We start from the raw sequence: 14,941 nt of genomic DNA, 5'->3' as shown, positions 1-14,941 counted from the left end.
TCTCCTTCCCGTTGTCCCCCTCCTCTCTCTCCTGCCTCGCCTTCTTCCTCTTACTCCTCCCTTCTTTTTTTTCCATCCTCCCTTCCCTCCTCCCTTGTCACCGCCGCCCCCCATGGCCAGCCCGGGCGCGCGCTGGGTGGTCCGGCGGCCGGGGGCGGGCGGTAGCCTGCAGGCGTAATTGGCATGCACGCCGTTGTAGCTGAGACCGCTTAATAAAGCATTACATATCTCACCGCTTCCATATTTCATTACCTCACGCGGAGCCTGCGAGAGGGCCCTAATGGGAGTCAGCTGTGTTTTTACTTTCTGTTGTCGGTCGGGACGGGTTTCTCTGCGGATTCTTTGAAATGAAATAATGTGATGCACGCCGCGATAAGGGCCGGCCCGTAATGAGGCCCAGGCCGCCGGGCGGCTGCTATTGCTCCAGGTGTCGCATATTTGGGCTCCGAGGACAAGGAGGAGGAGGGGGCGGCGCCGGAGGAGGAAGGGGAGGGGGCAGAAGAGAGGGGGTAGGAGCGGGCGTGGGGGCAGGGGGAAGCAGTGGGGCAGGAGGCGGGCGGAAGAGGGGAGGAAGGAGGGGAAGGCGCGGCGGGATCGCGAAAGCAGAGATTCAGCGGGAGGTATGGGAGGGCGTTTGGCTGCAGGGTTATAGGAATCCGAGTTCAAAGCTTGGCTCCGCCCCTGATTGTCGGTGTGGGAAAGCCGTTTGCTCTCTTCGAGGGCCTACGAGAATAGTAATGATAACTGCCATCACAGGGTTGCAGACGAAAGGAAAGGGATTTGTAAATTGGAATGGGCAGTATCACATATATGGAGGAAAAAAGTTGGGTGTTGCAATCTATCGGACCTAACACCCTTGGGGAAAAGAGTGGGCCGCCTCCTCCACCCTGTTCTCTATGTCTCCTTGCCTGGACCTCACAAGAGTGGGGGTGGGGCGGGGGGTGGCTAGGCTTACAGGAATGAGAAGTGGTGCTGGGCCTAGTAGGCCAGGCAGTGGCTGGGTGTGAGGGGCAGAGGCTCAGGAAGCACCCCTGTTCTGAGGATTCTCCTTGCTGTTCAAAATCCCATGAGTTAAAGATAGCACTTAGTGCTTCAGTCAACAGACTTGAAATCATCAGCAGTGTCTGTATCCGCTGTGACCACTCTTCTGTCTTCCCTCTTTTTTCTTGAAAAGAAATGTCTTTGAGGTGTCTTGTTGATTGTAGCTCCTTAGTCTCGTTCAGATGCATCTGCTTCTCACCAGCCCTCTTGCCAGAGTCCTGCTTGGAATGCTGTGGGCATCTTTCTAAATTGCTGACCCGATGCAGCTACCCTTCAGGGCTCCTCATTGCTCTCAAGTGTCCAGCTTCCCAAGCACAGCCCATGGGGTCCTTCCTGCTTGATGCACTGACCTCCCAACACCTCTCCAGCCGTCTCTCCACCATGCCTAGTCACCACCCTTTGCTCTTACAAACTGGATAACTCATCTTTCCCCACGCTCATGGATGGTCTTTCTGGGCACTTGTTCATACTGTTCCCTCTGTTGAAATGTCCTTTCCACGTGGACCCACCTTGGAGTCCTGCTCACTCTCCAAGGCTCAGCGCAGTGGCTGCGCATTCCAGGAAGTCTTCTCTCTGTGTGCTCCTCTGTTGCCCCTGCTTTCCAGCTGATGTGCTCTCTTCCTCCTCTGAGCCTCAGTTTCTCCATAAGTGTGAAGGGGTGAGGAGGCCAATTGCTGAGAGCCACATGGTCTCATGATTTGACCTGGTTGGGTGGTAGTTACTCCTTGAAGGAGGAACAGGCAAGTTGGGTTTCCAGGTGTTAGATAATAATCATGCTGTGTCAGGCATCATCTTGGCACTTTGTTCACATTATATACACTCATTGTCCAGGGTTGTGCTGCAGGGAATGGAGAAGCTAGGATGTAAAGGCAGGTCTTCTGATCCCTGAGCCCTGCATGTGCATGTGTGTATATGCAAGTGTATATATGTGTGTGCATGTCTCTGTGCACATGCAAAATAATAGTGCCCAGCATTTATGGAGCACTTGTAACCTTCCCCAAACTCCCTCATCTTGAGGAGTCTTTGAGGCTGGTCAAGAAGGGACAAAAAGCAGTATAAAGACAAAAAGCTTAGAAAATTTGCATAGTCACACTACACCCCTGGCAGGAGAGCCCAGGACACAGGAGCAGACCCTCCCCTGCCCCAGGGAACAAAGTTGGATACTTTTGGTGATGCTCCTTTGCATGTGGACTTCAGCCTCACATTGCCAGTTTTCTCTTCCAAATGACCCTCTTCCTGCACCTGTATCCAGACTCTTTCTACAGGCAGGGCCTTCTTCTTTGCTTAAGCTCGTCACTCCTTCTGGAACACTCTTCTCCAATACCTGCCTGTGGATGCAAATACTCATCTTTAAGGACCTATTTCTGATCTTTCCTCTCCACAGAAGTCGGCTGGAATCTCTGGCCAGAACCGATTCTCTCTCTCTCTCTCTTTCACTCCCTATTCCAAGTTGTGTACACATTTCCCTGGTCCAGCTTACAGTCTGTTGGCTCAACATGGAGCTTGCCTGTTTCAAGATCATGAGCCCCTCAGGCCAAGGGTTGAACCCAACTTATCGCCAATAGAGAGCTGTCCCCAAATAGGTACTACAATAGTCATGCAAAATAGCACATGTTTTCAGGATCACTGAGAATATATGCAAATCCGCAGCTCATAGAAGATGCTTGATAAATGGCAACTAATAATGTTGTCATTATTTATTACCATACTCTTGCTTTAGGGCAAGTTTTATGTTGCAATCCGTATTTTATTTAATTCTCACAACATCTTTATGAGATTGATGTTGTAGCCCTTGTTTTACTTACTCAAGACTGTAGAGCTAATGAGTGGCAGGGCCAGGGCTAAAATCCAGTTCTGCCTGTCTCCAAGCCGCGTCCCTTTTGCACGCAATCACACGGATCTTATTGCGAGTGCCTTGTGTTCTGTGTGCCTGTCAAACAGGGCTGCTCTTTTGATTAACATGCAAATGATTTTTGAGAGAAAACTTAAGTGTAGTTCAGTCCCAGCCAGCCACAGCTGAGATTTGCAACCCAAGCCCCAGTCCTTACCAACCACCCTGCTATCAGGTTTTCATCTCTAGAGTGATTGACAGGTATTTTTTTCCCTCTTTGACCCAGAACTCCAGGCCTCCAATACTACTGAAATGTTTGCACAATCTTGAAGCATTTATTTAAAAGTTGCTTTTCCCCAAAGGGCCCAGCCTCAGCCAGATCCTGAGCCAGATCCAAAAAAACAAACAAATCCTATCTTTACAAGCTCCTCAGCTGGGCTGCGTGGGGCGGGTGGGGGTGGGGGGACCCCTGGGCCCTACCTTTCCCTTGGCTGGCTGACAGGCCCGCCCGGGGGGCGATGAGCCCGCCTGCCTGTTTACAGCCCTTTCCATTTCACAGGCCAAACAGGAAAGAGGGCGGGGACTGGGAGAGGGGGCAAATGTCAGATATCACAAATAACACAGTTGGTCCTCAGAGCAACAGGCGGTGGAGGAGACATGATGGGGAAGTTGGCTGGGTTGGGTTTCTTCAGTGTTTGTCAGGGTGAGAAGGAGACCCTGGCCTCCACTTTGCCGGTCCCAGAACCGAGTGCTAAGCCCTGTCCCCACCCCCCAAACCCCACAGCCTCATGGTCAAGGCAAGGGTCCCTCAGACGGGTGGCAGAGGAACCGTGTGCTAGAACTGGCTTGGTCTCCACCATGGTTTGTGAGCTTGGAAGAGATTCTTCTCAACCATCATGCTACCACTTGGGGGTGGGGAGGGGCTGATCTCCAGCCCTGGCACTATCTGCCTCTGAATAATGAATAATGATTCTCCTGGCCTTTTCTATTGGGCAGAGCAAAGGGGAGAGGGAGCCCCCCACCCCCACTCACCAAGGGCCTGTGCTGTGCCTGGCATTGAGCATGACACTTCGTGAACGTTGTCTCATGTCCTCATCTGAACCACTTGGGAGGTACTCGCTGATATCCCTTTCTACAGGTGAGGAATCCGGAGCCAGTGCTGGAACCTGAGGTCTGAATGGCTCCCTCCTAACGTCCCCTGGTGCCCTTGCTGCTGGTGGGGCACTGTCGCTAGGCTGGGAGGAAGGTCTGTTTTAGAGCAAGTTCCTGGCAGAAGGTGGCACGATCTGGCTTTGTGTACCCAGTGTTGGGACCAAGATATAAGAAATATTTTGCAGAAGGGGAAACTGAGGCCTGCGAGAGGCAGTTCTCCCCCATCTTCTCCCATTCCCTGAGGGGCTATCTGGTTACAGAAGGGCAAATCGAGAGCTGTTATCAAGCTGGTCCCCTGAGGTGCTGCCAAAGAAGTAGGGTACAAACATTTTGCTTGTTTTCCCAAAAGTACCCCTGTGGTGGCCTGCATAGATGTACCCCAGAAACATATGTTCTTAATCTTAATCCTTTCCTGTGTGTGTGAATCCATTGTAAATAGGACCTTTTGATGAGGTTATTTCAGTTAAGGTGTGGCCCAGATGAATTAGAATGGGTCTTAATCCTCTCCCTGGAGTCCTTATAGAGAAGCCACAGAAAGAGAAGTCAGAGTCCAACCAGAAGCCAGAAGTCAGTGGAACTCAGAGGAGAAAGGGGAAGGTGCTGCCATGAGCATTGCCATGTGGTGGAAAAGCCAAGGAATGCCAAAGACCGCTGACCAGACAGAAGGTTATCAATCCAGGAGGAAGCAAGACTTCTAGCCTCTGAAACCATGAGCCAATAAATCCCTGTTGTTGAGCCTACCCATTGCATGGTACTTGTTTTAGCAACTGGGAAACTATATCACCCTCTTAATGTGCAGTCCCCACTGCTGGGTTCCCATAGGGTGTTACTGGTCACTGCAGTTGGCTCTCTGCTGCCTACTGGAAAAATCCAAACTCATAAATGGCTCCAGTGTCCACCTCCCTGCCCCACTCAGTGCCACAGCCACTTAAACTGCATGTTTCTGTCCTCATACAGACTAGGCACTTCTAACTTTTGGCTTTATCTTCGGTTCCATCTGCCTGGAATAGTTCCTGTGTCATCTTGGTGTTCCAATTTCCTTATCTGCAAAAGGGGACCCAATGCGATAGCAGGTGTGAAGCGCTATGAGGTTAGACCTGGTGTATGACAGGGCTTCTGTTACTGTTTTCAGCTGGCTAGAGCTGCTGGTGAATGATGGACCCATTTGCAGGCTGCTCCTCCTCAGCCTGGCCAGACCTGTAAGCAGTTTGTGCTGAGCTAGGGCCGGCAGATACACTGTCACAGCTGTTTGTGGACATGCGCTGGGAACTCTGGGAAGAGGCTAAACAAAAGACAAACTTTGCTATCCTTTCCCTTCAGCCAGCCCTCAAGTCCTTGCACATATGCGATGGGGGTGGGGGTGGAGGTGGCCTTGGGAGTTGAAAGAACAGGCCAGGCTCTACCTCCTCCCAGCTGCGAGCCCTGGAAGGGCCAGGACCACATGTGACCTCCAGAGTCCAGCACAGAGCCTAGCACTGAGCACTTACTGAATATGTGTTTATCAATGAACATGACCTTGGGCATGTTATTTCCATCCTCTCAGTCTCAGTTTCCCATTTCTGTAAAATGGGGCTTATGTTACCACTTAACTAACAGGGTCATTGGGAGGATTGGGATAAGAATTCATACAAAGCGCTTAGGATAGTACCCGCATGTAATGATCATGAACTCATGTGCTTGGAGAAATGGGGGCTCAGAGAATGTAAATGCCTTGTTCAGCATTACACCGCTAGAAAATAGCAGACTAGAAATGGAATCCAGGCTTGTCTGCTCCCAGAATCTGACATATTGACCACCGATGTGTATCACCTGATGGAGAGACTGTTGGTGGGTCAATAACATCCACTTTATCCCTCCTTCAAACTAATAGAATCTCTAATTGTTAGTTGAGCATATGGCCATATAGAATACAAACAGTGTCTTCCAGCCTCCCTTGCAGCTAGGTGTGGCTGTATAACTAGGTTCTGGCCAAATAACTGAAGATATGTGTGGCTCTACCAGGAAGTGCCCTTAAAAAGTGTGTATATACATCCTCTTCCCTCCTCCTTTCTGATGGTTGGAATTGTGATGTAATAGCCAGAGCACCAGTCAGCAGCCATCTTGAATCACAAAATGACTTCAGGAAAATGAAGCCACAAAATGGTGCAACAACCACGGTCCCTGACAATGTAGTATCCATCGTATCAGCCTGTTCTTTTTTTTTTATCGAGAAAAATCTTCACACACATACTTTCTATTCATAGCGCACCATCAGTGGCTCACAAAATCATCCCATAGTTGTGTATTCATGACCATGATCATTTTTTAGAATAGCTGCATCACTCCAGACAAAGAAAGAAAAAGAAAAAAGAAAAAACTCATACATACCATACACATTACCCCTCCCTCTCATTGAACACTAGTGTTTCATACTGAACACTAGTGCTTCCATGTACCCAATTTATTTTACCTTTCCCCCCATTATGTATTTATTTATATCCCTACTTTTTACTCATCTATCCATACCCTGGATTTAAGAAGCATCAGATATGAGGTTCTCACAGTTACACACATTGTAAATGTTACATCTTTATATAATTGGCTTCAAGAATACAGGCTACTGGACCAGAGCTCGACAGTTTCAGGTACTTCCCTCCAGCCACTCCAATACACTGTAAACTAAAAAGGGATATCTGTATGATGCATAAGAATAAACCTCCAGAATAACCTCTCGACTCTGAAATCTCTCAGCCACTGAAACTAGTTTTTCTCATTTCTCTCTTCACCCTTTTGGTCAAGAAGGCTTTCTCAGTCTCTTGATACTGGGTCCTGACTTATCCCAGGCTTCCTGTTCCACGTTGCCAGGGAGATTTATACCCCTGGGAGTCATGTCTCATGTAGGAGGGAAGACAGTGAGTTCACTTGCTGAGTCGGCTTAGAGAGAGACCACATCTGAGCAACAAAAGAGGTTCTCTGGGGGTGACTCTTAGGCATACTTTTAAGTAGATTTAGCCTATCCTTTGCAGAAGTAAGTTTCATAGGAGCAAACACCCAAGATCAAGGGCTTGGCCTATTGATTTGGTTGTCCCCACTGTTTGCTAGAATATCAGAAATTCTCCAAATGGGGAGGTTGAATACCTCCCCCCTTCACCCCATTCCCCCAAGGAGGCCCCACAAATGCCTTTCCATTCACTGCCCAAATCGTTCTGGGATTTATTGGGGCATCACACTAACCTGACAAACCAACAAAATCTCACTCCCTATTTGAGATTTCATGTACTTATGGTGTTCAACTAAATTGACCATAAAAGTTAAATTAGGAAATACATTACCCAAAATATAAATTTTATACCAAATAAACATCATCCTGTTCTTTAAGTCAGAGAGAAATTTTAGCCTCGTTTAAGCCACTGTTATTAGGGGTATTTCTGATACTAAGTAGTTGAACATAATTCTAACCAATTCACTGTATCTCAACAAATAGTCTGTCAAGAACTAAATGTGCTCTACCCTGGCACCAAAATTGTGTTTGTTTTAGAGATTGTCTTTGGCACTAGGCTAAGCACTATGATGGCAGGGACTCTGGTTTTTCCTGCTGTGTCTTTACTGACTGGCACCATGCCAGGTACCCTGCAGATTCAGTGGTTTTCTATTGTGTCAACTTAGCTAAGCTGCAGCCACTTTCCCTGCTTAGTTTCAGAGTGAGTCGTGGAAGATGGCATGACGTAGCAGGCGTATTCTTTCCCTGCTGGGAGGTCAGGGCAGATCTTGAGATGCTGGAGCAGCTCTTGCTCCGCGTTGCTTCTCTGCTGGCTTGCTCTGTTGGCATGGGGCAGTGGCAGGGGCCCTGTGTCTCCACTAGTTCCTTTCTGACCTCCTCCTTCAGCTTTTCCAAATCTTGGGCTGGGTGCATGTGACCACTGCATGGCAAGAATACATTCTTCTCTTAGAAGACATTTATTGAAGTAAGGGGCTCAGAGATGGCGAGAATCCTCACGAGTTCCAGTTTATCCTTGCTTCCCCTATTTCATGTTCATCTCTTCCTCACTGCCTCTCCTGTGGACCTCAGGTTCCAGACAAGACACAGAAGCACAGAGAATATTTAACCAGTTCCCATAATTGCATAAGGTCAACTCCTTATCATAAATTGCTTCTTATGTGTATCTTCTGGTGGCTCTGGTTCTCTGATTAAATCCTGCTTGATAAATAGATAGTCAATAACACTTACTAAATGAATTAAGAAATGATTTACATTATTGGTCCTCTGGTATGTAGTAGCTACTAACCAATGTTTATCTCTATCTGTTTGGAGGCTGGTGCAGGTGGGAGAAGGATTTGGGCTCAATCTACAAGACCAATGTTCCCTGGCCCTCATGGGCATAGCATGAGGGAGGACCTAAGAAGTAGAGGGAGCTGGGAGAGAATATAAGCTGCGAATGTAGGGCAATTTTCTGGGTAGCCTGGATGTAGGTCCTAGCCACTCTGACAATACCCATATCTCAGCTCATAATAGGGACCCTGAGGTCTGGTAAATGTTCTCTTTCTCTGTCCAGTCTCTTCAGAGTGGACATGGAAGTATCCCTAGGGCTAATGCCTTTGACTCTTGATCTCATCCTCACTTAGAGGACTCAAGAATGTTGACGGCACCTTATCATGCCCAGAGATCCCTCCACCAACTCCCAATCAGCCTTATGATAAAAGTTTGTCTCCTTAACTCTGTGTACAAGCCTCTCATGGCTGGGGTTCTCCTTGACTCCCAGCCTACATCATAATGTCCCACATCATCTAGCCTTGTATGAATTCCAGTCATTTAACTTCAACTTCAGTGAAGCTGAATGAATCAGATGTGCCATTCTGAGCACCTGTAAGTTGTTATCTTCAGATATTCTGTGCTATCAAGGAGACTCAGTTTTTAGATTGACTTTTTTTCAGGTCATGAGACTCTTCTTTGAGATGGGGAGTCAAGTCCAAAGTTTATTTACCCTGAAGGAGAGAAGCTCTTGTCTATCCGTCCATCCATCCATCCATCCAACCACTTATATATCTTTCCAGCACTCATCAATTCCACTCTGGACCGGATGCTGTGTTGGGAGCAGAAGACCTGCTCTCCAGCAGCCCACAGTGGGATGGACAGAGATTATAGAAATGGATCATAAAAATATAAAGATGTAAGTGCTATTCTGGGAAAATTCGGAGTCTGTGGAGCTCAGAGGAGACCCTACCCCATCATGGAATTCACAGAAGTCTTCCTAGAGGAGGCACCTTGAAGGACAAGAAGGCATTAGCTGGACAGAGAAAGAGTGAAAGAGTCATACGTAGGTAATAGAGTGTACAAAAGCCCAGAGAGGGTGAAACTGTTGCCACTTTGATTTGCAAAATATATGTAGTAGGGGTGGGGGGAGATGGGTGGAAGAGAGACCAGAATTAAAGCCTAGTCCAGATTTCTTGACCTGTGAATCTGCTTTAGATTCTTCTGGAACTGCTGGGCAAGATACTGGGGGCAGGTGTTATAGGGAGGCCCCACAAAGACAGGATGGTGAGAAAGTTATTTGGCAGCTGGTACCAGGATCAAGCGAGTGTTCTGCTAAGGCTGGGGGCCCTTCTGGCACGAAGGGAAAGAAAGCTGAATTCAGGATGTGGTGGCTTAGAGCTATGGACCCCTGAAAAACATATTTTTAACCTTAATCCATCCCTGTCGGTGTAACCCCATGATAAAAAGGACCTTCCAATGAGGTTATTTTTACAAAGGTCTGGCCAACTGAATCAGGATGTGTCTTAATCCTCCTACAAGGAGGCCTTATAGAGAAGGCCATAGGGAGACACCATGGGAGAAGCAAGAAGTGGGAAATGAAAGCTAAAGAGAAAGAAGACACCACTATGTGTTTTATGTGGCAGGAAAGCCAAGGACCAAGGGTGGTAGTTAGAGTCAGTTGTCATTTTCGTCAGGTGAAAGTGCCTAGATCTATTGCTGTGTACATGAGTCAATGGCGTGTGAACCTTATCTGTTGCTAATTACGTCTGCAGTCGGCTAGGAAGCATGCCTGCTGCAATGAATGATGTTTGAGTTAATTGGCTGGTGCTTAAATGAGAGAGTGCAACGTAGCACAGCCCAAGCAGCTCAGCATACCTCATCTCAGCACTCGCAGCTCAGCCCAGGCCTTTGGAGGTGCATAAAGAAATCATCCTGGGAAAGTTGTTGGAACCCAGAGGGCTGGAGAGAAGGCCAGCAGAGATCACCCTGTGCCTTCCCGTGTAAGAAAAGAACCTCAGTTGAAAGTTAGCTGCCTTTTCTCTGAAGAACTAATGAAATAAATCCCCTTTTATTAAAAGCCAATCTGTCTCTGGTGTGTTGCATTCCGGCAGCTAACAAACTAGAACACCAAGGATCACCAGCAGCCAGCCCCAGAATGCTGCAGTCTTTGGAAAGAAAGCATTGCCATACTGATGCCTCGATTTTAGACTTTTTCTAGCCCAAAACCTTGAGCCATTAAATTCCAGTTATTAAGCCAACCCATTGTATGGTATTTGTTTTAGCAGCTGGTCAACTAAAACGCAAGTCACCAGTCAACCAGACATGCATGGGCACAAACTGTGTAATTAAGCAGATGGGTTCACCTCTTGGTTCTGCACAGACAAGTAACCTTGTGCAAATCACTTTCCTGACTCTCAGTTTCCCCATGGCTTAGTTGGGGAGATATCGTTTACCATGTGGGGCTGCTGATTCTCCATAAATATTACTTTCCTTCCTTCCCTTTACCTTACAGGATGACTCAAATGGTCACCCTGTTTGGGCACCAGGGAGACCCCCTTAGTAGCCAGACTTACTTTATCCAGTTAATTTTCCTTCTTGGTCAGAGTCTTTGTCTAAAACTCAGTTCTGAATGTGACACTCCCTGTTCAAGAGCTCTTAGAGTTCCTCCCCCTGCTGCTTATAGAAGAAAGCCTGAACTTCTTAGTAAGGCACCCTAGAAGCTTCAGACTTCTTAGTATGGTCTCTGCCTCCCCTCCATCCATCCACCCACTTAGTCACTTAAAGTAACACCCATTTTTTTATTTCATCCTTCCTTTCCTTCTCCTTAGGCTTCAGTCATCCCAAATGACCAGCCTCCTCGTTCTCATGCCTGCATGGACAGGCTCTACCCTCTGTTTAATGAACGGAGTGGAGTGAGTTGTGCTCTCTTCCTTTGTCTGTCACTCACCTACTTCTTCTTCAAGGCCAAACTCAAAGATCACTTTATCCATGCAGCCTCATTGCCTTATCAAATGTCCTCCTTCTGGACTTCCACTCCTAAAGTCTTATTTCTTCCGGGGGCATGCATTTCAAAGCATATATGTGTGTCTCTCTGTTGCCTACTGACCTCCACCCCCAATCCACCAGGGTGGCCTCTGCATATGGTTGTTTAGGTTGTACACTGCACAAGAATACCCAGGTGAGGGATATGTCCTGACGGGGTGCTGGCTTTGCCCAGAGGAATAAGTGCTTTTCTCTAATTCATACAAAAGCTCCAGCCCTTCAAGAGCTGGGCTGAACCCACCCAGAGGGGGCGTTGCTTTCTTTTTCCCACGCAGGATTGATTTGAGCTAGTGGTGTCCCTACTCCAGCCCCGAGTTCCTGGAGGCCTTATCCCAGCTGCCCTAGCACAGCAGCACCAAGGCTCCAAAACCTCTGCGAATGCTCTTGGAGATGAAAGAAGAAGGCCATTAGCTGGGGAGCTTGTTTCTCTGGGCGACTCCTGCCTGCCTTGAGGGGAGAGGAAGCTTCTGGGTTGATGCAGTGGTGGCGGCAAGTTTGTTTGGAAATTCCCCAGTAAGTGGTGTTCTTGGGCCTGTCAGCCGGGGACCTCGAGCGCTTGCTGGAGGACCCACAGACCAGGGCTCCTCCAAATATTGTTTTAAATTGATTGATGCCACGCCAGGCAGGGAACGGGCAGGCATTTTTCATACATGAAAAACAATACGTTCTGGGGCCAAAGTGAAATTATTTTACATTTATACAATAACAGGCAGGGAGACAAAGACGATGTTTCAGGACATTTAAACCCTCAAAATCATTAGTCACTGTCCCGGCGGGCTACACAAATAAATGATCAATGCGCAGAAAAACAAGGCCCTCTGAGGTGTTTGCCCAAGACCACTTATGTGTCAAACAGACTTATTAGATGTGAAGGGAATGATTATTTGTACAAAGTGAAATGAACATGTGCAATAATATTGTAAAATGTTTATTAGTCTAGAGTGTGCTGAATGTTCCTAAAATATATCAGGTTCTCAGCTTGCATTTAATGTACTGTTATAAATGATATCACATCCTTCCAAGCTGATTTTCCGCTTAATGCTAAGCTTCTTTGCTGGGGAAATCATGTTTTCAGATCCCAAGTATGAAAACATTGTGGGGTTAAACTCTCCCTTCTACCGCCTACGCCTTCTACCAATCAGTTGCCTCCTTATAAAACGTGTCAGGAGCTGGAAGGGACAGGAGCAGTTGGTCAGACCAGATGGAAGTTGGAACAGGAAAAGGGGTGAGCGAGCTAGTGTGCTGGGAACAATGTTAGACGGGTAATCCAGAGACCTGGATTTCAGAGTCTGCTCACTAATCCCCTGCTGAATGACTTTAGGAGAGTCCCTTCCCCTCTCTGGGTCTCCATCATCTCAATTGGAAAATGGGAAGAATGTCTAAGGAGATTTCAAAGCTAAGCATTATATACGCTAAGTATCTTCTTGCTGAGTCTTGAATCTGGAAGAGTATATGAGATACTGGAAGTAAAAAAAAAAGGGCTTATAGAAAACGTCTTATTTTTTTTTCTCTGGTTTTGGCAAGCTACTGCTCCTCCTTCAAGGTCCTGCCCCCAGATCTCTTCCTTTGGGAAGACATTCCTCTTTGCTTAAACAACACTTGTCCTTGTGCCTCTTACTGCATTTCTTGCCCTGCCAGTCCTTGGTCTCTCCACATCTCTGCCACCTGGACCAGGCACAGAGTTAGTAATCAGAGAACAATTAATGGATGATGGATGGGGAGGAGCAGAGCTGGAGGGACTTTTAGAGGTTCTCCTGTACCTGCCCTACATTTAAATTTCAGCCCAGAATGGGGAAGGAATGGGCCCAGGGTTGCCCTTTAGTGCTGGTGGAGTTTCAGGGAGCAGGAGGGGCTGCCCAGGCTTTTTGGAGAAGTGTCAGGTAAAATGTTTCCTACATTGTGTCAATTTCCCACCCAAGACTGAGGGACAGAGGAGCCCAGGAAAATTCCATGTCCTCAGTCCTAAGCAGTATTGGGAGGTGGTGGTGGTGAGCCATTCCTGGGTTGGCTCTGGAGGTTGTAGAGTAAGTGGGGATTGGGGAAGTTTCCAGTTTTCTGGTCAAGTTTTTTACACACCCCCCTCCCAGTACGCTAAGAGGGTTTCCTTGAAGTTCTGCTGCAGGGTGACCTTCCCTGAACCTCACTGATCATCTGGAGATGTTTTGGGGACTCAGAGCAAGCTGACAGCTGGACACATATTCCAAGAAAGCTGGCCAGCCCTGCAGCTGCATTCATGCAGGCAGGGGGACTTGCTGAGGGAGGGAAGTCTTGCTGGCCCAAGGGAATGGACCCCCTCTTTCCCTGTCAAAGCCCTTTCCCCAGAAAGGATTGAAATCAACCTACATGGAAATATGTACCAAAATATGATAAAATAAAGTTAGAAATAAGAAATCAAGGCAAAGTTTAAGAAGTGCAGGAAAGAAGGATGGATTCAGGAGTGAGGCATCTAAACAGAATTCCTGCACATTTGCTAGTGGCAGGTCATATATCTGTGTTGTGTTATTTATTGCATCCACAAGATAAGCACAGTCCCTTTGGTTAGCCCTTTTTGTTAGACCAACTTAAGCTGGATTTTTCTTTTCTTCATCTCCTTCTCTTCCCTTTTCTCTTCCTTCTTTTCCTTGATCTTCTTTTTTCCCCCATTCTTCCTATCCCCTCTCCTCTCCTTCTTCTTCTCATCCCCTCAGTAAAAGTCTGGTAAAGCAGTCCTGAGGACACAAACAGAAGTGCTGCTGGTCAGGTTGAACCCAAGTAGCTGCTGGGGCACTTGGAGGGGTGACAGGCAGGCCTTGGCCTGAACTGCACATGGCTGTGTCCTGTCTTGTTTCTCTACCATTGAGGTTTTGCCATATGGATGAGATTTGCAGTGCTGAGCATCTTCTGCTGCTGGTGGTTGTGATGACCAAAGGAGACAGCATTCATAAAGCACCAAGCCCAGTGCCAGGCCCTCGGTTGGGCATGTTTGACCTTCCCTTGCGTAATCCTCACACGGTCCATTCAAGGTGGTTCTTATCATTCCCAAGGTCAAGGGCAGACCAGGGGAGAGCCCTTGGCCCCTGGCCCCCAGGCTGGTCCCTGGCAGCACCACCCCTTGGTTACCGTGGGCATGTCTGTGGTCCTGGGCCTCCGTCTCCCCACCTGGGCAGCAAGGGCCCGATGTTCCTGAGGGTTCCTTCCTTTGGACAACCTGTGTTTGCCTCACTATCTGAGCTCTGAAAATGTCTGGGAAAGGGATGGAAGGGGTGGGCACAGGGACTACCTCTTGTTTTACCCTGAAGACCTCAGGATTTTCCTTCTTACCCTTGTCCCTTGGGCAGACGCTCCTCCTGCCTGGTTAACCTTGGGACCTGTCACTGGAGCGGGCCTCTCACTGCCCCCACCCCAGAGAGACTGAAGCTAGCCCGGTACCTGCATTCCTCAGGCAGGGATGGAGCCTCAGGATTTAGCACCTGAATCAACTTCTTGGGCTGCTGTGGGTGGGCCAGAGTAGGTGGTGGGGAAGCCTGGGGACTGCAGTAGAATATTCTCTTGCTTTAAGCCCTCTACGGGCTTCCTGTTGCAATTATAATAAAATCTAAATTCCTTCCCTGTCGCTATATGACTGGGCCCCTGCTTCCCCTCCGACCTCTCCCTGCCCCTCCCCG

The sequence above is a fragment of the Tamandua tetradactyla genome, chromosome 2, assembly GCF_023851605.1.
Source record: "Tamandua tetradactyla isolate mTamTet1 chromosome 2, mTamTet1.pri, whole genome shotgun sequence".
Lineage (NCBI taxonomy): Eukaryota > Metazoa > Chordata > Mammalia > Pilosa > Myrmecophagidae > Tamandua > Tamandua tetradactyla.
Note: the sequence above shows the minus strand (reverse complement) of the source record.